Genomic DNA, 10,924 nt, shown 5'->3' with positions numbered 1-10,924 from the left:
ATATTTAAAGTTGAGGACAGCCATTTTTACCGGCTTCCAGTCCTTTAGCTAAGCCGGCTTAACACAAAACCATCATCAATAAAACCTTGAGTATTTTGGCGTAGCTTAATAGTTTTGTGTGAGGTTCACTTTTTTTAATTTCACATTTTCAATAAGGAATTATGTCCACAAATATAGTGAACAAATTGGCAGATGTTCTAACTTACCTTGTTGTATTACATTCTAGTTTGATTAAGGGCCATTTATGAAGAGGGTACACATATTTCTTGTGGGCCTGGTTAGAGCACTTTATTTCCACTGCAATAGTTTTATTTTACCACTCTGACCCCTGTACCCTTGTCTATTACAAGATATAAAGAGGAGTGACACAGAGGAGTGTTTGTTATCACCTGTTGCTACCGTCTTTCATAGTGTCCCTCTTTTTATTGTCTCAATTGTCCTGAGCTTGTACAATTAGCCTGCTGAACTAAACCCACATCTATGTGTAGACTTTTAAAAAGCATTTTGGCACAATCCGAAACATGGAGAAATAATCTGACCCCTCCAATAAGCTTAATCAACACGTATCGGGCGTATGCTTTTATAAATTCCCTTAAACCCCATTGACAGCCATTATAAATACATTTTGGGATATTAAATTCCTGTGGGCAGGTTTCACAGTGATGTTTCCTCTCAACACTCTGCTCTTGTGGCATATTTGGCATTTTAGGGGGGGATCTAAGCGATGCCACCCCCCCTTTTTTTGTTCTCCGGCTCTTACTCATCTAAAGTGGTGGAGTGGACTCATACAGCCCTCGGGGGTCTCCTTGATCCATTGCTAGGAAATATGAGCCGCATGCAGGGCTTCTGATCAGTTACATGGAAGGATTATGATAGAGAAGACAGATAGGAACCCCCCTGCTATTTTATAGAGGGGGATTACCAAGGGGCCGCCAAGCAAAGTAAACATACACAACTACGGCATCGCTTGGACAGCGACAGACTCAGCATTGGCATGCATGCTCACATAAAAAACGCCACATACCATACACAAAACCCTTATGTAAGTGCTGGATAAGGCAACAACTGCAATGAGTCAAATGACCACAATGGAAAGCAAACTAATCAGCTTTGATTCCTGTCTGCCTGGCAACAAGCCTTGTGACGGCTCTGCCTCCTAACGGTTTTTATCTTATGGGCCTTTTCCATTTTTGGTGATGGCGTGCCCCTTGACCTGAATAAGGGGAACCCAAAAATAAAGCCCTTTAAAGTGAGTGGCCAGGAGGGAGGGCCAGTGATCCTCAGCGGCCAACACCATCAAAACAGGCGTAACAGTTCTTAAAAAGGCCTTCTTCAAAACATAGAGTTTAAAGAAACAGACGGGGTGGTGGAAAGGTCAGACAACTGTTGTGTCGCTCAGTGAGTGGTGGAGGAAATACTCAGATTCCTTACTATAAATTAAAGCATTTATACAAATAGAACACCTACTTTCAGGTGTTTTTAGAAAACTAAAAGACACATATAGTACCAGTACAATTAGTTGAATATCTTAGCCATTATAAACATGTGCCTTGTAATTTGAAAAATGCAGATTACAGTGCATTAAGATTAGCTGAAATATTACTCCCCAATAGGTTGAGTTTTGAGAGAGAGTTTTGCAGGCTTGCTAAAGCTTATGTTCAGGAAAAATGGTAATCTATCAAATTTACTTCAGACCTCATGGTCACTTTGGCCCAAACACCTATGTTGTGATTCCCCTCAAAATATTAAGAACGTTATTAATGAGAGTAGTTTGTTATGATTGTGTAAGTCGTCTGCAGAGTACATTAGGCCTCTCGTGGTAATGACAAACAAACCAACAAAGATGGTTCAGACAGATACTCATGTTGAAATTCTGTAAAAGTTGTCTCAAAAAATCTTTGTATTTCTAATGAAAAAACTCCATTTTATGATTTTATCCAGATAGTTGCCATTGTTTTTGGTTAAGAATTATAATACTGTAAACATATCTTGTCTTAAATGCCCAATTTCAAAACCAGCCTCGTACAATAAACTTCGTTATCTTCTTATTAACAATATCAACTGAGTGGTCTGAATGTATTGGCCACATTGGTGCATCGGCAGACCAAACCCATGGCCTCATATCCATAGGAAGTAAACAATTATAATATCTGTAAATAAATCACAGAATGTAAAAAAGGCAACTTAAATAACATTGGCAGGTGCATCCCTGGTCTCTCGTTTGGTTTCAGCACAGGAGTTGTAATCCTGCCCCGAGATGCTGAAGAAAAGCCCCTGGCTGTTACATGCCCTGTGCATCAGGGGCTCATGCAGCTTGTTGAAACTACAGCCCCTCTCTGACCTCTGTAATTGTTGAGCAAAGGCAGGACATTTACACTCTGGAGGTATAAATATCCCCAGTGATCTTCAATGAATCCCCCAGAGGCTCAACAGGTAGAGCACAGCAGAAAGCCAGCTGTCGCCAGCAGGCGTCAGGCAGGATTTCCCCACCCTATCATCCGTCATCCCAGCCGGATCAGAGACACTGTGCCCACTGAAGGCCTGGTCAAAGAATATGTTGGGCCCTGCTACTTCAACAGCGTAGATTAGAGTTGAGCAATAGGTTAGGGAAGGGATTTCGCTATACTGTTTATGCCGACGCAGTAAGTCCTTTAGGGTCAGGCAAGTAAAAGCCATGTCGTTGTTGGATTTAGGTATTTCATTGTCTTATCTTTAAACATTTCTTTCTGGTTAGTTTAACTCTAGATTGTTTCTTAATTAAATAGGGTTGTAACGAAAGATTACTATGTGCAATTTATTTTTACAACATTTATTTTGCATATTTTCTCTTTTTTATGTATTAATTTGAGTAGCAGCCCATAACAATTTGCAGAAGCAAATGTGTTGCATTCAAATAGCTTGTTTTGCCTTGACCACCAGTCAGAATAAAAAAGATTTAAATCAGAAATGTTCACACACGACACCTTTCTCTTGATGGATGATGGAGAAAGCATTCATTTTCAAATGTATTTTAAATGTTAATAAACAGCTTGATGTAATTTCAGGTCAGACAAGAGGACGCTGTGTAATGAGTCTGTTTCTGGCAAGAAGAACGTTCAACTTTCATCATCTGCTGTACCACCACCGATACCCATGTCCCCCATCGTAGAAAAAATGGAGGGGCTGAAGGCGATCCGCAACCGCAGCAACAGCCTACGTCTGGGCCGACTGGCCTTCTACCGGCACCTGGAGAAGGTGGAGACCATGCGCTGCTTCTGGGAGCTCAAACATGTGGAGCTGGAGGGAGGAAACCAGCAGGTAACAGGCACTGCCTTATTTTCTCCTCACCCTTATCGTCCACATAGAACTAATGCACCAGCTTCCTAAGAACTGGGGTTGATCAGAGAAATTGGTGTGTTCACTGGTTTCTGGTACTCCCTACTTCCTTTTGTGTTTTAACTTTTTTAAGGACACTTTAGTAGAAAAACTTCAAACCCTGATGCTTTTGAAATGATAATTTGTCCAAAAAAACAGACTTCTACATTTACTAGAATTTAGTATAAAGTATGCAACTGTTGTGGAAAAGAAAATGGTGTCATACAAGAAAAAAACAGTATGGCTCTCAAAATCTTAATCCCTCTTTTTGCTGACTAAAAATAAAAGAATAAGCAACTCAATCAAACATTGACTTTTAGGTCCACCATACAGTCGGTTACGGTAGTTAAGAGTGCATGAGATCTGCCGCTGTACGTGTGCCCCCTGATTGGACTGCTGCCATGTGTCACAATCAGCAGTTTGTGCAGAGGGGAGGAAGAGGCGAACCATCACAAACACTATTCCGGTTCAATGCACCTGTTGGCAGGAACACCATGCAGCAACAGGTGGAATATAACAAGCTCACTAAAGCTATCTGCAGATCTTCTAGTGTTTTTATGGTCTCTTTGAACCTGCTCAACCAAAATATCTGTCACCCTCACCACACAATTATATTCAACATCAATTTGCTTAGCTGCCACAAGATGGCAGCCCTGGCCAGATTGCAATACTCATTTGGAAAAATGAATACAGGAACCTTGCAGTTATTACCTTGAGTTATTGTTAAACATTATAACACAACCCCAGGTACTCGAGTTGTGAGTAACCAAAGGGAACTCAGTCAATAGGACCACTTATAGATTATGACGAAAAAGTCAACACGAATATAAAGTGTGGAAGTGTAGAAGTTGTTCATTTCCAGCACTCATCATTGGAAACAGCTGTAGTGTGGACGGCCGTAAGATTAATTATAATTATTTCCTATGCTTGTGACCAATTCAGACGCTTTTTAAATATTATTTATAACCTATGAAGAACCATGATAAGTTATACACTCTTTCATATGTATGGTCTGATCTCAGTGTAACTACTGTAGATGTAGGCAAATTTATCATTTACATTATGTTGGGAATTTATTTTCTTGTCTGTCCAACTATAAATCAGTGCTGCTCTCAAAGTGACCACCAGGGAGCGCTAAAGGGAACGTTCATTTAAGATCCTCAGCCTATGATGGGGCTAAGTAAATATCTCTCACCCTCCACTCTATCTCTGAACTCTGACCTCCTTCGTTTGTAGTCTTCTTCGACTACTTGTAACAGTTCCTGGAACATGCAGGTCAGCCACCAGATCCACCAGCTTCATTAACAAACGCTGTCACTACAGCCCTGCTCTAATTCCCCCTGGGGAATATTTCCCCTCCCAGGGGTCCTGCTCTGTAACCCCTCGTCCCACCCCACACCTGTTGGCTTAAATTAAGCTTTAGACTGTTCCAGAAGTTTATGAATTTATGGCAACCTGCTCATTTTAGCTGCATGAAAAAAGCGTTTTTCTTCTCAATTCGGATAATAATAAATGTAAAACATTGGCAAATATCAATTGGCAATCTCTATACACGTTACCATTTAAATAGATTTTTCTTTGTGAGAAAAATAGTATAGGTGTTAATTATAGGTTTGGCAGGGCATGGGGCGGGATCTGATCTGCTGGACTGCAGTGGTTTCATTCCACTATCCAGAATAAATCATACCATCCAGACACATAGCTGTCACACACACACAGAGGCATTCAAAGTCCAAATAGGAAACTGTGCAGTCCTCTGCTGACAGCACAAGTAAATTGGATCTGCACATCTTAATTTATAGATTGTGTGTCCTGAATACAACATATATTATTTCCATCTTTCCCCCTCTCTTCAGCACTTTTGATTTACTGTGGAACATGTGCCACAAACAGGATAAACTTAGCACCACACAGATGCAGGTGTTTGTTTACATGCGTGCGTGATTGTCGACCTGTTTGCATATCGTATGCATCTGCAATGATGCATGCACATGTTCGTTTGTCAGGTACAGAGAGACAAATCGTCTGCCTGACACGTATACTTAGGAGTACGCACGCATGAAGTGCTGTGTCCGAGGTTAAAGGATACCACGCGGGTCTCACCCACATTCCAGCAGCAGCGGGAGGCATCTGATTCTGCGTACAGCAACGACACCCTGAACCCAACACCACCTGTCCCGTCCTTAGGAGACAGCATGTTCTCTCCTTTTAGGTCCTGCTGGTGGGAGGCAGGGAGGAAGCCGGGGTGGCGGGTGAAGGGTTTACTTGCTGGGCAGAGTCTGTTCTTGTCCGAGTCTGTGGTGAGCAAGAGACTGACCATTCAGCTGCAGGAGCACGACTATTTCATAATCAATATGTCGCCACATGTCAACAACTCGTTGTCCGCCATCTGAGACCCCTTCGCCACAGGAGGCCGAGAGGCTGAGATAAGACCCTCGGCCCGGGACAGGAAGCGGAAGGCTTCGATCATGGAGAACTTATTCAGGGATAAAGATGTTTGGATATTAGGGAGTGTTTGTCTGGTTGCTACTTTCCTGTGGGGACGCCTGTGGAAAATATTCTCCACCAAGAAGAGGGGGAGGAAAACCCAGTCTGCAGACGGACAGGTAATACAGCCTTAGGGGGGGGGGGGGTGCACCTGTGCTACAGTTCAACAGGTGAAATTGGGAACATGCCAGAAGTTCATTCAATCTGAGTGAATAGCAGGACGGTTGTAAAAAAAGACATCAACACGTTTGTTTTTATTGTACTCGGCTGTCATGTTGAGGATTAAGGCTGAGCCCAACATGCTGCAGGCCTGCATGAACCGGAAATGATCTAATGGATGTTATCACGTTATCACCCGTACTGAAGCTGCCTTGATGCCAAACTAGATTTTATTTTCTTGTTTCTTTGACAGGTTGGCTAAAGTCGGTATTGTTTGTTGCCTTTTTACCAGTGGGTAATGTTTTACTGTTTGTTAGTCATTAAGATAGCAGGAATGTTTTAACAAGCTGTAACAAATTGGGTATAAAGTTAGGCCATAGACCAAGGAACAGGTGACAAGATTTTGTTCTGGAAGTTTTTTAGATAACATCAATGGATGCACATATTTAAACATTATTTGCTGCAAAACATTAAAATATTGGAAAAAAACAAACTTGCATTTAGATCTGAAACATAAGCACCTTGGACATTTTTGTCAACATTTTCTGATAAGGCATTGTCCATCTTTTAATCAATCGATTGTATTATTTTTTTAGATATATAGAAGGAAGAATTGCCTTTTAAAATTAAATTGACAGATTTCGAGCATTGGAAGATTCCTGCGCAATCTGACTTCTTTCTAAGCAATAACACAGTGAAAATCTTTGTTGGCTACATTTGGATCTCTATACAGAGCTTCGGCTTGTTAAGCAGAGCAGTAGCTGGACACTTTGAATGCAGGTGGCCATATTATCATACTTTCTCGAAAGATTCTGAAATATCTTAGCACAGCAATTCTGATTATGGGGGGCCTAGTTTCTGGTTTCACTCTGGGAAGAGGAGTTGTGTTCCTGGTGTTGTTAACATGTTTCAGAACTGGATCATGTAGATCATTACTGAGTTATCTTTTCTGTGTACAAACTCCAGCTGTTTACTAGGAGTTTACTGTATACCAGCAGTAAAACTAATGAGCTTAGGTATCTGTATTATTTTCTGTTGTTGGGCTGACCTGCTAGAGTGAACTGAACAACTTGCTTTGACTACACAATGCAACAACAACAGTTGTTGGCAAGTGAAGCATCCCTCTGTAGCCAGTGTGTGAGCATGAGACTGTCAATGGAAAACATCTCACCTGTGTCAAACATACTTGTCAACAGCAGTCACGTCTTAACAGGCGGGCCTGTGCCCTCTACGCTGCACATACTATGTTCAGTATGATCCAGTTTATTAGGTTATAATAATCCAGCAGGGGGTAGACGTAATTGAGATAGCGTGAGAGTTGTTAAAGCCTGTCAGTGTCAGCTTAATATTTGACAGTCAGTTTTCTTGTCTTGGCTGACAGTGGGCTCATTACGGCTGGATTTATAACTCAATGTATCATGAACTTAAGGTCTTAAATATAATACAATGTGATAAATAATAATTCAGGCTGATGTGAGAGGATTCAAAGTAAAGTTTGCAGGTAAATCCTCTAGAATTTAGATATTTGTAAGGGACTCACATAACACAATTATGCACATGTTTCATTCGTGCCAAGGCTCCACTCACCTGTAAACAAGTGAGAGCATCTTCAGTTGAACAGGTAGGATTTTCTTCTTCAACTTCAGGTTTACACGTAAAAAGCCAGCATGCAGTATCCTGAGAAAATCAAAAGTGTAAAATGTTAACCAGACAGAAAAGGCCCACATACCTGTGACTTTTTGCAGACATTCGGCAGCACATTTTTATTATGCCCTGTTGTTTGTATTCATGCAACAGAACATTTCTCATTATATTAAACTGAGTTTTTACTCTCACTTTATGGCTGTTAAAGTACAATAACAGAATAAAATCAAAGCATTTGCGCGGCATGACTCCTGTGATGCTACATTGACCAAACAATACTGGATTATCTTCTCCTGATCTGTATCTTCTCACAATTTTAACAAAAATATCAAATAATTCCAGGTAGACAATTATAAATATAAAATAATAAGCTACAGGATAAACTGTTAAACATTTTTGTTTTATTTTTGCCCAAAATACAGTAATCTAATTTTAGTGTTGTGTCTTTTTATAGGTTCAACTATTATAATGATGTAGATAGTAAATGTGTTCAACTTTTGACCTTAAAACGTATAACTTCAACATCAAGAGAGGAAGGTCAATTGTAAGCATCTCTTAGACCGGGGACCTACAGTATACAAATAAATGTATTTGTGTGAGACTTGTACAAAGTATTCTGTAGCTCGTGCTAATTTGCGTGAGCATGACTAATGTGACAAGGGCTGCCTCTGTTTCTCACACTCACATAGCGCAGACCAAATTAGCACACTAACAGAGCCAGCAAGAGTTTCATTTGATTTATAGAAGATTTAAAACGACAATAGAAGGTCATTTGGGACGTAATGTGTGTATTTGTATTATCTTTGTTAAGTACTCCAATCGACATAAGATTTTATAAAAACACTATCTCTACTCCTTAATTTGAAGTAATTTCTTGATAAACTAGATGTTTGGGTAGGATATTAAGTAAGGAGTCAACATCAAAATGTCCATTTTGATTAAATACAGAAAAACTGGAATGTCCTGGTTTCCCAGTGGTTTTTATTATGGGCATAAAATAAGTGCAATGGAAAAAAAAAAATCAAAATCAATCCTATTGGTATCTCATGTTTTTACTTATTTAAATATACTCAAAACTAAGTCACATTTATTTACATCTATGTACATTTATTAACCTTTATTTATTACATACTGATGTATGATAAATTACTCCTGAATATATCCTTTACTAATTATTAATTAATAAAAGCTGCATTTCAAATTGTTGCATTTAATAATGTTAATGTTTTCTTTATTATAAACCGAATAAGTGATTTAGTTTAAGAGGGGATTACCGGTACTGTATTTCACATTAATCAGTAAGTAGACTATATGTACGTTGGGTACATTTAAAAATCGTGGCCTGCAATTCTTTTTTTTTATGGACCAAGTTGACCAGAACCTACATTTGACTTGGATCCTGAGCTCGAGAGGCTCCATGTTTCCTCCTGTCGGTCTTCTTGCTATGGGGACTCCAGGGGAATGTGCTTTTTTTCGCCGGGACTCCTCTGGCCTCTCGGGTGGTGTCCACTTTCAGACGTTTGCATAACTCATTACCAGCACAGTGCTGATACATGGTGGTCGGGCCTAACACACACAAATAAAAACAACACACACTTTCAGTACACACAAGAGAAAGTGCTTTTAGTCTTATTTTCTGAGGTGAGCTGCAGAAGTTAATCAACAGAAAGAGTTTAGGGTTAACATCATTTTCATCATTGACAATTATAATTATTTTGCGGTTGAGATCAATACTGCTTAACTGCCTCCAGTCTTAATCCTAAATGTGTCAGTAGTACATCGGTTGAGTACAATTAAATTAGGGCCGGTTACATTTCTACATGGCTGATGAGGAGAGATTAAACAGGTGATTGGGTAAGGGACTGGAGGGAAAGAGGTTATTAAAAGATGTGGATATGGGAGTGATATGAGGTGACTGGGACAAGAGGAAAAGTCAGAGGAGATTGGTGGACAGGTAGAAAAGGTGCATTTTGAGACACATACTGTAGATAGGTTTATGCACTCCACACCAAATGAATAACTATGTGTGTGCGAAAGCAAAGGAGCAATCATCATATGAGCAGTGCTGTTTTACACCACTAAAAAACATAACACAATGCAAAGCTTTTACTATGTGAAAACGACAAGGCAAGGCTGTTCCTCAGAAAGGAACATAGTTTTGATGATTCCTAAATATTTCGATTTAGGGAGAAAACTAAAAGGTATTTAATCAGTGAGGAAATGGCAGTGTGAAAGTGTGGTTCACAAGCTGACTCAGTAATATAATATTAAATAATAACCAACAAAAATTGTGATAAATGAACTTCTTCAATTATCAAAGTGATGACATGCTCTGGTAATGAAATTCAACAGACAAGAACAGCTATTGCTAAGTTAGCTTGGCAGCATATCAGTGAAATTGGTGCAGCAACAATTTAAATACAATTTAGCCAAAAATGTCGGTGGAATAAAAATGTTAGAACTACCAGAAAATACTTAGCCTGGTGAAGTGAAGACATTCTCCACTGGTGAAGTAATCTTCAGAAAAAGTCCAACAGCCAAGACACCAAGGGCACCTGAGAAAGAAAAAAAGGTGCCCTTGGTGTGTTTCATTACGTGTTGATAGAAATCAACACGTAATGAAATAAGACCTCACGGTTTGATGATTGATAGGTGTGTGGGCTGTCTTTCATTTTGACACACAGAACAATGGGGGCTATCCACCCTTATCCACAATGTAAAGTAATTCACACAGCCTCTTCCCTGTTCTCTCTGTGAGGAGCAGCAGGTTCAGCTTTCAGAACAAAGTAACAAAAAAATAAAATGGCATTCATTTTTTTTTAAATATCGTGTAGTGATAGATTTATTTATTTTCTTCTCAGAGTGTACCAGAATGTGTATTTTATGTTAGTATTTCAAAAAATCTCCTGGGGGAGAATCCCCCCAGACCCCCCTGCAGGGGTTGGGTTTTCAGCATGTCAACTCTTTCACTTGTGGGGAAATTACAGGATTGGCTCCAGGTCGCCCTTTTTATTTACTACAACACAAATGTGCCTTTTTATTTCATACAGTTCAATTTGGATTGAGACAGGGAAATAATCTAAACCTCATGCGTGTCGTTTCACTGTCAAGGGGAGCGTGTATGTAATTACATTGCAAATACTGACTTGAGCCCCACCACTGTATGGGTTAGCCCTACCATAGATTACCCAACAAAAATACTCTGGAGCTGCCACTGCTTCTGTGTGTCTGTGTGTGTGCTCACATACAGACACATCCTTTTGTCTACAGCCAGGCTGCA

This window comes from Gymnodraco acuticeps, unplaced genomic scaffold (assembly GCF_902827175.1).
Source record: "Gymnodraco acuticeps unplaced genomic scaffold, fGymAcu1.1, whole genome shotgun sequence".
In the NCBI taxonomy this organism is placed as follows: Eukaryota; Metazoa; Chordata; class Actinopteri; order Perciformes; family Bathydraconidae; genus Gymnodraco; species Gymnodraco acuticeps.
Note: the sequence above shows the minus strand (reverse complement) of the source record.